Genomic DNA, 12,190 nt, shown 5'->3' with positions numbered 1-12,190 from the left:
TGGCTGAGTCAGTCGGTCTTGGGCTAAGGTAACATTGTCTTCTCCTCACAGAAACTCGGATTTCTCGTCCAGCGAACAGCAAATCGAGTACAGTACTATGGCGCTTGTTGTTATTTGGTTTTTTAGGAGCATTAGCAACTAAGGCCATATTGCTCCGGGAATATGTGGTGGTCATTCCCTGACCTTTCCGCATTATCCGTATTTGGCGGTCACGGGCTCGTCCCCGGTCTAATCAAGAAGCGTGTGCTACGCACTGCTGCTCCTGCCCACCTGGCTACGGAGGCGTCATGTATATGGCGCAATATGGTCTAAGTTGCTGATGCGCCTGAAACCCTTCAACAGTAATAAATTCCTCATGTCTTATTTTTATGATTGTAATTGATCACCTTGTAATTAATTAGTTTGTCCTTTAATATTGTATATTAGAGACAGTATTAGGGACAGTGTCCCTAATGTTACATCTCTGGAATTGTTGCTGTGATGGGAACTATTGAACACACATTACTTGTACAATAAAGACTGTTTATTTATTTATTTTACTGTAGCGGATTCAAGACCCTCATATTCAGCACACACAGCATACTACCATCATTATTAAGAAACTGAAAGTTTCTTAATAAGCTGCACTTGGAAAGTTATTTAATAAGCTGCACTTGGAAAGTTTCTTAATAAGCTGCACTTGGAAAGGTGATTCATCAGACCACCTGGTCTGATGAATTTATGTTATGTTTCTAGTCAACTCCTGTGCCACTGTGGTGCATTTGCTAATGGGTTGTCAGCAGTTGATGCTCAGGTGGGCCGTCGGCTGCGATTACCCAGCCGTACTAGTATAGTGTCCGAAGTACCGTACTATTAAAATAAGTTCAGATAGTTCCGTATTACTGTGTGGTCAGTTGTTCAGATGAATTCCGTCTATTCCTCTGGTCACTTGGGTGCACAACACCTGCCTAGCCTGCAGTGAACCTATGGATGGAAGAACCAGCCATGGGTCTTCTACTGTTAGTCAGACCATGAACATCACCCACCCAGTCGTTAAAGAAATAACAAACACTTTATATACCTTATCTGAGCTTGGAAAAACCATACACTTCTGTTGGGTCCCAGAACATATGGGAATTCCAGAAAATGAATTTGCGGACAATGCCGCAAAAGCGGCCGACTTACCACCTGATGTACAGTGGAGAGTTCCACATCAAGATTATAGACGAATAATACAGGAAAAATGCATGTACCAGTGGCAATCAACATGGCAAAACCAACTTGAAAATAAGCTTCGAAGTATCAAGCCAAATCTTGGGCAATGGCCTTCAAGCCTCAGTGCAATTCGACAGCAGGAGGTAATACTAGCTCGTCTCCGAATAGGTCACACTAATATTACTCATGGTTATCTTTTAAGAGGAGAGAATCACCCTCAGTGTGATCACTGTAAAACAGTGCTTTCAGTGAAACATATCCTTGTGGAATGCACAAAATTTGCAATAGAACGCCAGAATATCTTCACTCCAGCCACAACTGAAGACCCACTAACGCTTATTTCACTTTTGGGCAATAAAACCAATGTCTCAAAGATTTTTACCTTTCTCAAAGCGATCAATATATATCACTTCATTTAGCTAGTCAAAAATCAGTTTCCTGACTCTCGATCTATAAAGAAATAGCATAAATACTAACCTATGTATGGCGCACTATGGCCATAGACGCCCATGCGCCAAAAAAATCCCCAACCAAACAAACAAACAAACAAACTGTTAGTCAGCACTTGATTCTCACAACACACGGCATGGATCATTAAGTTGGGGGCGTTTCTAATGCAAAGCTATCTCAATTCAAATTCCACATTATGCAGTGATGTGCGCATGGAAATTATAGATTATTTACTGTGCGTATTACAGTAAAAATTCATTTTCTTACTAAAAACGATTTCCTCGATCATTCCAGATCGGTCATAATAAATAAACCCTCTACTGACAGTCTTCACAACATCCTTTGAGGCGAGTTTAAAAAAATATTCTTTTGCTACAAATAAAATTCAAACATTAAAATTAACATATTCAATATTATAAACTATTTTATATAAATTATATTTATAATTTAATTTATCAATTTAAAGTTATAACACATTATAATTGCTATTTATTTATCGTGTTGCTTTAATATTTCTGAATAAAGACCTAATGCGATTTACATTGTAATAACCAGAGTACACCTCTCCAAAGGCTTCCACAGTCCAGTGTTACGATGACACAGCGGGAATTAGTTGTGACGGAATTAAGTGTACATTTGGTGACAATGGAAATCTTCCTGGAAATGTTCGTCGAGAGAGTCACAGAACTTAAGGGCATTCATAGCATATTATAATTTATAGATTTTAGTTCCAACTTTCTGACATTCATTGAATTGAAACAGTGGTGGCCCGTGAAATTTGTAACATTAAGAGATAATTGGGCTAAATTAATATTAGTCAAGGAGACCCTAGAGATATGTAACCATTTCCCTACAAAACTGTACTTGGGATTCTGGCTCCAGGCAGTGGTACAGTATAATGACCATATGCAGAATGTTCACTGTTATTAATGGAAATTCCTACCGTACATGCTAAATTTCACAAAATTGTTTCCGAAATGAAGCATAAGGAGAATTTACTAAATGGCTGACTAAACCTGGAAGGTTAAAACTGTGACGTCACAGCATCATTACTATTGTAAAGGATTTCTGTCTTCTTGGTACGTTGTCTCTTTAATCGTGCAAAAAGATTCGCACAGACTTGTGGTAAACAACAGATGAACATGAATAAAACGAATACATACCGAGAAAAATATTTACAAACTGGAACTGCCGTTATCTAACCATGACAGAAGGGAGAACCTAGACTGCGCCTGACATATTGCATTCTGCCACTTAATATATTATACAGACACGGTAAATTACGATAAATGGAGAAATATGAAACCGTCACTTCACATTCTGATTAAGAGACTCATTTCGATTAACTGACGGTATTGCTTTTAGAGGAGAGATGAATTAATCATATTTTGAGTAGTAATAGCTTTCAGAAAAGATAAACAGGTTGGAAGTGTGACGTGTAATATCGCTGTGGTTGGGGCGTTGGTAGTGTCATTTCATTAATGGTAGCTTATTCTCATAAGTTCAACTTTGATCGTGTGAATTACTTTTCGAGGGATTCCAAGACGGCTAAGAATCCTGCTAGATTAATAACCAGTTTCCTATCTAGTGTATATAGAGTATCCCCGAGTTCAATGGAGATAAAATATTTAATCTTTTAAGAATAAGTTTTATTGTTTGTCTATAAACAAATATCACTCACAAATTTCCTTCCAAGGTGCTCCCCAGAGCTGGCTGCATTTGTCCATTATGAAACGAAATGGCCAATATCTCGATTCCTTTCAAAAATAATGTGTATGAATATTTTAATTCATACACGTCGGTATTTTTGGTAAATGTCTGGAGTCAGTGGATATAATGGCCGCTTGCTTCCACCTAGTGGAAAAGGACTGATTTCGAATCCCGTTAATGAGGAGAGGAAAGGAATTTTTATGGGCTTTTTTCGCAGTGTGGCTGAATTAATCAGTCTCAGACCAGGGTTACATGGCTTTTATTCCCAGAAACTATGGGGTTTTTTTAGTAAAAAAAGGAAACTGATGAATGAATACACGCAATCAGACTCAGTATACTGACACCTCATATCCTTAATTGCATTGGCGTTTAACACGCGTAATTAACACCTAAATGTCTGGAATTTTGTTTTCGGTAGCAAGCAGAATAATAATATGAGTTTCTCTAATTTAGTATGAATCCAGACTTCACAAACAGAAAACACTAATCGTTAACTGCATTTTTCACTTAAAGTGGTTTCAATCACTGTAGTTGGGATTCTGGCTCCTGGCAATGGTACTGCATAATGACCATATGCAGAAAGCTCACTGTTATTAATCGAAATTCCCAAATGCTTGTGCAAATGCACTCCCACTGACTACTTCATTATGTCAGGCCCTTCAATGCAGAACGACTCTAAACTCTCAAAAAGATTTATAGTAAAAATTGGGTTGAAGATTTAATAATTAAATATAAAATGAAATGCTTTATCACCACTCCAACAACCGTTTTCAAAGGCGTTGTTGATGAGGTTATCTGGTGGAACACGCACACAAGTTTGGTACCGGGATAATCCCTGACATATCAGTAATGGTTTTAATTGGGACAAAAAACTAAAGTTTCTGGGGAAACTGAAACTTTGCAACTGTCCTGCCATTCCAACCACGATGTTTGAAAAGGCTAAAAACTAGATCTTTTTCAAACGGCACGGAATGGCAATGTTTCCCCTGTTGGACTCGTCGAGCTTATCTAAAAATATGTAAGGTAAGATCCCTACGTGTTTGTGGGTAAGCCCAATATAAGTTCCCAGTGGGGAGCTAAGATTATATTTAACGAATATTCTGGGATGTTTTACCCCACATATATTTAAATTACCCTGTCTTTTGGAACTTGTATCTGGAAATATATTATGCATTCTAGCTGTTTTTAATTATACAATTTATTTTAAGTTAGTATTTTATAATAATATAGAATAGAAAAGTTTATTTAAAATGACTCGCTTTTACTATCTATTTGTTCAAATTCTCAGGAAAACTGAAAGTGAAGTTAAATATTAATCAAAAATTGAAAACTGTTAAAAAATATTTCTCTCCTATTGAAATTCGTTTCAGCTAAGCGCGTTCATTTTAAATCAAGTAAAAATCCTGAAAAACAGGAATTAAAATTTCCATAAAAGCTATCGTGCAATTGCAAAAAGTGAACTACTCTCTTTCGAATTGTCATTCAATTCAATTGCCATTAACAGGATTACGAAAGAGTAGCAGTTTAACGTTAGGAAAAGTATCCCTGAGGGATCAGGTTTTAACAATTGGTGCGGCCTACAAGAATGAAAATATTATTCTAATAATTGCAGTTAATTACTTAATGTATGTTTTAATAACGTAACTAAGTTCTCTATTAATGAGTTATAGGCATGGTATTTTCTCAACCAATACGTGCATAACTCTGCTCCTTTTAAATTTCGGTTTATACAATACTACAGAATAAATCTTGAATCTGTGAAACATGAAATAAAACTTTATTAAATAACTTTCAGAATTGATTATTCGTCATAGCAGTTCACTGTAGACTCAAATAAATCATGCAATACACATTAATTTCAATACAGTTGCATCTCATTGTACGTTTCTTCCAATGATACGAACGAAGATTTTATTTCTTCACTGTTTCTATATTCTATATGACATTCAAAAACAAATAATAAAAACTCCAGAGACTCTAACTGAATATAATAAAACTTTCTCTAAAAAGTCTGGAATCATGCAAAGGAATTCATTTGTACCTCGTGTTGTAAGTGTGGGCTCAGTAAAATTCCTATATCTTATTACTTGTTCTTCGTGTCAACTATTTAGCAGCCTTTTGTTCCTTATTTTGTAGATGATTATCAAATATCACAATGATTTTACTCTCAACATTCCTTCATTTAAGAAATTTCTCTCTCTCTCTCTTGTTTTCAGTTTTTTTTTTTGTTTTGTTTTGTTTTGTTTGTGTTACTGCCATTCTTCTACAGTACAATGTTTGTGTTGGCATTATGTGTGTGGATGAAGAATTAATATGGCCAAATAAATAACTATTCCTTTATACAGTTTTGAGCACTATTATTATATTAACCATCATACACTATCACCGCAATTCAAACAAAATTAATGCGAAACTTGAATGTATGAACAACCAAAGGTTTTAATAGCGTGACTGCTTCAGTGCGTCGCGGAAGACTACTAATTTCTGATGAAAACTTTGGTGTTGTGCTCTACTTCTCCTTTAAAGCATGAGCTTCGTTTACGAAGTGGGTTGTCTTGGCCTTGCTCTAATTTTGTGTTCCATTTCATCTCAAAGGTGTTCGATTGTGTCTAGGTAGAAGCTCTGAGCTCTCCACTGCAATGTGTTTTGATATTATTATTTGATACCAGGCGTTCCCCATCCTTACTTTGTGACATGGAGTGAGAGCAATGTTGGAAGTTTAAGGGGTCCGTTTAATTCCACAGAATTGTCCAGAACGCCAATATAAGAAGCAAAATTTGTGGTTTCATACATTGTTGAACATGCGTAGTGAACATAGTCAATACCACGAGATACATCTCCTGATCAAGACACCTCTTCCTCCCATCTTCGCCGTTGGGGAAACACACTCAGGGAGGTAGCATTCTCCAGGAATTCTCCATATCCAAACTCGTTAGACTGGAAGAGCATTAATCGTTGTTCCATATGGCACATTTTCATTGATTTAGAGTCCAAGTTCGATGTGCTTTGCACCTTGCCAATGACGCTTCACTGATTATTTTTTTTTTTTCATTAAAGGCTTGTGGGATAAAGCTTTTTTTGTGAATATTCACAGATACCGACTCTCCACATGTCTAGAATAATAATAATAAAAAAATAATAATAATAAAATAATAATAAATTTACAGTTTTTCTATGGCCGCTTGCACGTCACTCCCCGCAAATTCGGAGTATTTTGAGCGTGATCATTTCTTCGGCCCGGTATCAACTCCGTATCTCTATTTCTTCGGTACGTTGCGAAATTTCCACTTGAAAATGTTTAATTCTTGAGTAGTGGCTTGCACATGTTCCCCTCCTTACATCTAACTCCTCTGAAACTCTCTTAGCTCTTTCCCTGTGCGGTGAGCACAGAGTACGCCGTTCGGTATACTCATTTGAAATGAATTCCATGCTAACTGCTGATAATCTTTATAGCCCGAAATACTTCCATATTTTGTAGTCATAGAAATTAATGCATTAGAGCTTTTAGTGACGTGTTGTAGTATAGTGTATTTAGACATACCTACACCGTAATTAAGTACAATACCTGTTACGTATTCGTAATTGATTTTGAACAAGAAACAAATAATCCCACAGATTCCACCCCAATATGTGGATTAATATTTGCATGAATTAATTGTTTTTTTTTTTATGACCAGTCTGTCTGATGATGTTCATGAAGAAAAAAATACCTCACAACTAGTTTCTTTAAGACGTGTGTGTTTAGGTCAAGAATCTGGTCCACAATGCAATTTGAGTCCGCCGCTTCGTTGTTTTGAAGCAGTACCGCTGAATCCGACTCCCAGGATCAAAACATTCGTTTCTAATCAGCGTTTCCTTTACTTTAAATGATCAATATATTTTCCCGACTCATCGAGGACTGGTTCACCATTGTAAACAAGTCCTCGGCAATCTGCAGTTACTTTTGAATTTCCATTTGTTATGCGCTCAGGTTTTCAATGAAGAATTCAATTATAGTACCCCCCAACCAAAACAAAAAAAAAAAAGAAACAAAAACTTGCCAAATGGAAAGCTGCAGTACAATAGTGAAGGAGCAAATTAATCTCAAACTTTATTCGCTTAACCGATGTGGAAATAAATAACGGTATTTGTTAAAAGTTAGCATTTTAATTACCTGCGCCACGAACGGATGCAGACTGACAAGAAAAGCAGGCGTGAAAAAGCCCGTGAAATTGTAAGCTTGCCAAAGCCTACCTGAAGAAACACCTTTGATTTTCCGCCTTCCAGGAAGTAGTCAGGAAGTCAGTCTTTGTTAGAAATTTAATAACCACTTCACGCTGTGAACCTAATCGCTAGCCAAAGAAAAGTGTGTATATGTGCAGTGCACGAAAACGAGGGAGAAGCGAATAGCTGCGGTAACAATCTTAACACTGTGATCATCAACTCATCCATCATGCTTTAAGAAGGCATACCGTGAATAATAAACACTTAGATTATATAAACACGTACACCTCCTTAACAGAAACGCAGTCATCCATCACCTGGAATTAAAATTAACATAGCGTCCTCACCGGGTTTATGGATGTGTGATAGGAATATCTATTATGGTCGATGATCTACTGGGATGTCCTACAGCGTAGATATTAGCGCCTCAAATTTCACGCCGGTCGCAAGAGTAAGGCCAAACGTGCTTTTGTTGCTTGATTTAATAAAGTTTTTTTTTTAAGTTAAAAGTTAGTTTTACGCGGCTAATATTGCATATATTAACCAGCACAATTAAATCATGGGAGGAGGAGGAATATTGATTCGTTTAAGTTGAGCACGTATCTTGATTGTCTATGCATGCTTGCCACAGTGAATGGTAACCACAGCTATTGTCAAAGAACAGATGAAACTCAGGATGAATGATCATTGCTCAATTTTAGTCCAATTTTGTTCAATAACAAAACTGGACTAAAACTTTAGTTTACAGTTTTTGTTAATAAAAAAAAAATTAAAAACTGTAAACTCATAACGAATTTTAAAGCTTTGTTCATATTAAAGTCGTAACATAAATCATTAAAGTTTAACGGTTAGTAAAAATTATCAGTGTTCATATTAAAATTCGACTTCATTATTGAGCCTAACTATAATTAACCAAAAAAATTACACTTAATTGTTCCACCTAACAATATTAGCAGAAAATCACACTTTGCTATTCGGTTCAAAAACAAAAAAAAAAATAAAAATAAAAAATTCACTCGTTGTTCAGTTCAACAGTGCTTAGCAAAAAATCTCACCTCAATGTTCAATCCAACACTTATTATCAAACACCTCATTGTTCAATCCAACAATTTAAACAACAAATAAAAAATAAATTAACAAAAAATCAATAAAATAAAAATGTATTATCAACAATAATTATCAAACATTTCGATTTAACGGTGATATTAAACACCCCATTGTTCGATCCAACAATGATTATCAAACACACCATTGTTAATCCAACAATGATTATCAAACACTTAATTGTTTGATCCAAATGTGATACCAAACATCGCATTGTTCAATCCAGCAGTGATTATGAAATCAATCGATAATATTTTTAAAATCATAATTCGCTGTTCAACTGAACAGCAGTTGCTAGAATTGATTTTGATTTTGAAGTTTTCTTTGTTTATTATTGCCAACAAAAGGTTGATAATAATGAAAATCCTAACAACCCTGTAAAGGGATAAAACTTAAATGCAAAAATTGAGAACAGCTAGACATCTGATGTTTAAATAAAGCAGATGGTGTGTTTCATTAAGCAGGAAGGTCAGTGAGACGCTAGGATGTACGTAATATAATTATCGAATTAATTGAAAGTCATAGGAGACTTAAGTCTACTTTTAATAGTTGAAGTTCCAGGCTGCTTTGCAATAGTTAGCTGTTAGCACAAGTCTGGAACAACAACAGACATTAGTTTCTTAATGTGATCTGCTGTTCAGAGAGTAACCATGGGACTGCAGTGGCCTTACAACCACGACAGACTACATTTGCAAGGGTGGACTGGAATGTATTTCCGAAACTGAACAAGAAGCTAATGGCATTATAACGCAAGGGGCCTGGTTAACGGCAGCAGGTGGCTCCTAGGTTGAGTGTGTTTTGACAAGTTTGACACATGTGACGGCAGTGCAACAGTACTTCAATTGATGAATCAGGATAAGGTGAACGAATGAGAGTTGGCAGAGAAGAATGAGTCTGGCTGTTCGCCATTACTACACGCTTAAGGACCTGAGTATTAGATGATGCGAAAACAGCACTTCTTGCATACATGAAGGAAGGAGTAGAAAAAAAAAATGAAGTCCACATCGAGTTTTAGTAATATGGGTAATTCGTCTCTTTATTATCTCCAACTAAGCCAGAAGTAACACAGTAGTGCAGATTTTATTTATAACGTGCAGTACTTGTTTATCATTGTAAAACTTCGTATAAAATTGATTAAATTCCTACAGCACAAATATATATAAATTGCCTTATAAGTGCTGTGAGCTGGCTGTTAGTTTTTCACTGCATAAGGGTCGTCATTATTCAAATTTATTGTATTTTCCGGTTGATTAGTATATCTGTCAGTCAGTGGTGCCTTGATTTGCTTAATGTTCGAAATTCAGCGATTCTATGGCCATTGTTGGCCTTCCGGCGAGATGGGGCTCAATGGTCGGTCTATTTTATTTAATTACTTTGAATTTCGTAGTAGAAAGATATACGAGGGAGTTAACTATTTCCAATAAGAAGTTAAACTCCATAAATTTTAAAGACAAAATATGATCAAGTTTATTGAAATAAGATGGAAACAAAACGTTTTAGAAGCATTCCAATAAACCAGTCATTTAGAGTAAATTTTAACGACGAAACGAACCTTTAATTTAAAAAAAAAAATAAAGATTCGTTTAGAATATAGAAATTTTGTGAATTATGAGGAAAAAGAAGTGAAGATACGCCGTGATAAGTTGTGAAGGCCCAAACGTTTCATTTACAAAATTCCAGGATCAAGACGATGCTGATCATACCTGTGAATCACACCTTGTTTTTGACAAACAGGGTGTGATTTAGAAGAAATTTGTACCTGAAGGTGTGATCGTTAATGACACGTTCTACATACAAGTGCTTCAAAGACTACTGAAACACATTTTCCGGTGAGGTTGCAATTTACAGATAAAGGCAGCTGGTTCTTATTGCACGAAAATTCTCTCCCCCCCCATTCCTCACTTGTTGTTAAGTTATTTCCGACAAAACATGGCATTGTACAGGTGAACCATCCATCCTACACTCTACATCTAGCACTAGCGAACTTCTTCCTCTTTTTCAAGGTAAAAACTACCCTCAAAGGAACGGGATTTCAGAATTTTGGGGACTTAAAGAAAAACGTAACCGCCGAACTGAACATCATCTCTGTACACGCCTTCACTGACTCTTTTCAGAAACATTCAGAACGGTGTAATAAGTGAATTTGATCAGGTGATTTGTACTTTGAATAAAAAATATAAACCAAATAATTTTTGAGCTCCTTCACTTTGTGATCTTTTTGCTGCACCAGTCTGGGAATGTCACTGGCACATGTCATATAACGTATGGTTTAGGATTTCTAGTGTTCTTTCTTAATTCATTTAAATTCATAAAACTGTACAACTGAGAGATGTAACAATGTAGTTGAGAATGAAAATTTTATATAGTATTAGATAATTGATTATCTAATAAATAGCACAGCGTTCCTTCACATTTTTTTTTTAATTTTAATAATAGCATAGTTATATTACCAACTCTTACAATCAACTTATTTTTCCTTCCTCTGGACTTGAAAAAGAAATCCACAATGATTTCGAAACGTTATCAAAATTGGAGAACAGTGCGTGTGTTATCCAATATTGGAACACACGCAGTTTATAAACATATTACACAAATACATGTAAGTTGGTTCTTGGGTGGCCCTGATATAATGATGTTTTCCTCTCTGTCTTGTTGCACTCTCATTTCAATGTGCTATTTTCCGGCTTGCTATCTTGTATTTAGCTTACTAGCATGAATACTTACGCGTATTCTCTTATTTATCCTGTAGGTTTAATTATATCTTGTGGTATTTTTTAATGGAGCTCTGCAACGGACACAACAGACCACGCTTCGGAACTCTTTAGTCAGAAAATTCACTGGTGCAACATATGGCACAATAAGATATGAAACTACGTAACAAGTTTTCCAGGCTGAATATGGACATCAAATAAAACATGATTCTGCATAATTTATCCAGTAAAAAGAGAAAACAGACAAAAGATATACTCCATGTCGTGTTAAGGAGATTTTGTTTTTCATGTTCATCGAATAATTATAGAAGGAAGCGTATTTGGTAGATTGCCAACCGGAGAAAATTATTCACACACCAATTACGACTTTTACTGGATAATGTCAAAATGCATGTAGTCATTCTAGGAAATATATATAATTATAATTTAAAAGTATGAGTTTTTTGAAAATAGTCCGATTATTTAACACAAACAGGTGATCAATTATAAAATTAATGGTAGAATTAAAACATTTTAAGGTGGTATTTAACATTAATAACACTAGTGATAGTCACCATAAAACATTTGGATTGTTAATTTTGCTATTAATTTAATTATTTATATTAATTTGCTCTTTGATCGCCTTGACTAACTAGTTTTTAGGCGTGTTGGCATATATGCATAAAAGCAGTATTGTATTCACCATGTCCGTCATGGTGGATGGATTTTCATGTAAAATCTACACTAGGAGTCAATATATCTTTCTAGAACAGACAAATATATATTAGTTGATATCCCAAATTCCATTAAAATCAGACCAATCCGGTAGTTATTAAATC

At 35.5% G+C, this 12,190-nt stretch overlaps 1 long non-coding RNA gene across 1 annotated transcript in view; it reads left to right on the top strand.

Annotated features, from left to right (window-relative positions):
- The window catches only part of LOC150083317 (uncharacterized), a 374,757-nt gene extending 363,242 nt beyond the window's left edge, over positions 1 to 11,515 (top strand). Inside the window, exon 3 of the long non-coding RNA XR_016547168.1 lies at positions 11,411 to 11,515. This is a non-coding gene — a long non-coding RNA (uncharacterized LOC150083317). The remainder of the gene's footprint in view (positions 1 to 11,410) is intronic.
- The last annotated feature ends 675 nt before the right edge of the window (positions 11,516 to 12,190 follow it).

The sequence above is a fragment of the Mastigoproctus giganteus genome, chromosome 7 (genome assembly GCF_048544385.1).
Source record: "Mastigoproctus giganteus isolate SK-2022 chromosome 7, ASM4854438v1, whole genome shotgun sequence".
NCBI classification, from domain to species: domain Eukaryota; kingdom Metazoa; phylum Arthropoda; class Arachnida; order Uropygi; family Thelyphonidae; genus Mastigoproctus; species Mastigoproctus giganteus.
This window is presented reverse-complemented; position numbering and strand designations above follow the sequence as displayed.